Source organism: Xiphophorus couchianus, chromosome 12 (assembly GCF_001444195.1).
Source record: "Xiphophorus couchianus chromosome 12, X_couchianus-1.0, whole genome shotgun sequence".
NCBI lineage: Eukaryota > Metazoa > Chordata > Actinopteri > Cyprinodontiformes > Poeciliidae > Xiphophorus > Xiphophorus couchianus.
The window spans coordinates 32,353,650-32,356,657 of record NC_040239.1 but is presented as its reverse complement, the minus strand read 5'-3'; positions in this window follow the sequence as shown (position 1 = coordinate 32,356,657).

Genomic DNA, 3,008 nt, shown 5'->3' with positions numbered 1-3,008 from the left:
AAAATTTCATCATAAAGTTGTGGTTTTTACAATAACCTAGACTTGATAATATATGTAGAAATTATTCTTTATAAGGACAAAAAGAAAAAAGAAAATGCTCTTGGGTCCCCCTGGTGGCCGCAGTAGGTCACGTTTCACCGGTAATAGGAGCTGCAGTTCAATGTCCTTAATGAAAATGATGTTCAACACCTGCTTAATGGTAGTAAAAGGTACTTTTAATCTTACAAACGAGCCTGATTAGAACACAGTCTCTTCAGGTTCCACTCAAGAATTTCAGAATTATCAAATTAATATCTCGACTTTGACTGAAACATTGTGACACTTTGAATCTTCTCTTTGTCATTTAGCTGGAGATTTGCTGCTGTGTTTAGCAAAAGTTGATCAAATGACAGCATGTCACCCAGGTTGTGCTGAGCAGTGGCGGTTTCTGATATGAGTGACATGGGCTACTTCCCAGGGCGGCATCATGTGAGGGCTCTTGGTCTGTGCGTACCTGGGCCCTGCTCTCTCAACTACAGGATCTGAAATGTCAACTGTGCCTGATCAAAGATACCCATTAACCCCACCACCTCTCCACACTCCTGGACCACAACTTCATGGAGGGGGCCCAGGAGGGTGGTTCACTTCATGGCTCCAATCATGCTATGACTGAGGAACATGGATAAACATTTAACATACATAAAGGATTCATCTGCTGTCATAAAATCAGAAGATCAGTGGAAAATAAATGGATCAGAACAGCTGTAATACACTTAACACGAATATGCTCAGAAAAGGTTTAAATGTTTCCAGAATTTACATGCAGTGTGTTTTTCTTCCCATATCGCCTGTTTTGATCATCTGAATTATTTCTGTTAGACATCTGGAACTCTTTTAGAAGGACCCATTAAAGCTGCATTCTGTAGTCACACACAGTTCAGTGGTGGCTGCTGAGGCTACTGTAATAGCAAGCAAATGTTTCAGGTTTGATGTTTTTTTTCAGCAAAATATCAGTAGAGGAGAACAATTAACTGGAGCTCAGTTCCTCACGTTAAATCTGGATTTGATGACATCGACAGGTAGCTGATTAGAGCTGCTGGATCTCCATGGAAATCGTCAGATACATGTTTTATAATGTATATATTTTACTTAATGAATTGAGTTACTGAAATAAATGAACTTTTCAATGATATTCTCATCCAGCGTTTCCCAATCCTGGTCCTCAAGGCACATTGTCCTACATGTTTTAGAGGTTTCCCTGCTTTAATGTGCCTGATTCAACTGATTGCAGTTCAACAAATGCCTGTTAATCAGTCATCAATTGAAATCAGCTGGACTGAAGCAAGGAAATACCTAAAACATGCAGGGCAGTGTGCCTTGAGGACCAATATGTCTGTTTGCACTTTATTGGTCCTTTGACGCCATCTGATGGACATAAATGGCTTTCTGTCAGCTTTTTAGAATCTTCAATGACAGAAAGCCCATATATATTTTCTTTGGCATAAAATAAGGTACTTAAAATATGTATTTCTGTATGTTATCATTCATTTATTCATTGTATTTTTTTGCCTAACAATGGTGTTACTGAATTATACATCTAGAATTTACCCATTAGTCTCCAGGAGACTGCACAATGGGTTAAGGTTGTAAACAGCAGCTGGCAAGACTCTTGGAATATGTGATGGATTGTTTCAGACAGTTTTTTTATGGCCCCAAATTCCTAACAAAGGTCATCGCTGATCCAGTAAAGAGAAAGGGAACAGGTTTTGTTTTGGTTAATTTCAATTCCAGTTAATTTTCAGGTTCAGGATAGTGATGCTTGAATAAAATCAATTTTAAATGATTGTTTTTCATAACTCATCTTGTGTTATGAGGAACACGCAGCTCTTAACAGAAACACCTCCAACAGAACTTGGCTCAGGATGGGACAGTGGGTCGTTGTTTGGAAAATCTATGTTCACTGAGGTTCTCTGTTTAGTTTTCTAGTATGGCTTTTGTTTTTTGTACCCTCATGTTCATCCAATGCCAGCTAGAGATGAAACATCTTTGGTCTTTTAACTAGTAGAGATGATGTGACAGAGCGATTTAAGCCTGTCCATCTGTACGACTGTTCCACTAAACAACTCTGAGCAGCAGCTGGATGGAGACATTTCAGGGACTTAAGTAGATTTTCATTTGGGACCCCCATACGAACATGTCAACACCAGATGCTTCTTTGTGTGTGTAGCATCATTATAATTCATAATAATAACAATACATCAAACTTATATAGCACTTTTTAGGACATTCAAAGACACTTTACAAGGGGAAAAATAGCTTGTGTCATACCAGTATTGTGCCAATACCAGTACTATTGGTATTGGTTTTAACCTTAGAGAAACTAAAAAAAAAAAAAATTATTTAATGCAGAAAAGTATTTAAGTGTTCCTTATTATTTTCACAATTTGAAAGTAACATCAGACAAACAATGATTACAGTTAACATGTTTAACATCTTAATTCCTCAGAAGCAGCAGCAGCCAACAGAACGAAGAGATTAACCTAATATTTGTGTTCAGCCATAAAAATAAAATAGAAATAGTTTTTTCTTTGTGTAATAGCATATAGTTTAGTTATTTAATGTTACTGTAAAAATATATGTTTGTGCTATTATTATTATTATTATTATTATTATTATTATTATTATTAATATTATTATTATTATTAATATTATTAATATTATTATTATTATTATTATTATGCTTGACGTTCTTGGGGGCCCTCTGGCGGTGTGGGGTCCTTCAGCAGCCGCTGTCGTCTGGTTCTAATACTTTTGCAAGATAAGACTAACAACTTGGCAGGCAGTTATATTAGTCTTTTACCAATTAACCTCAGATAAAAAGCTAAAGTGATAAACCACACAAAATGACACTTAAAAACACCCATCATGTTAAACCGTATTTACAATCTTTTAGAAAAGCATTCCTTTAGATGTGATAAGAAAGAATTTTCTGATTCAGTCTAGTCTAGCATGCTATTGAATGACAATAT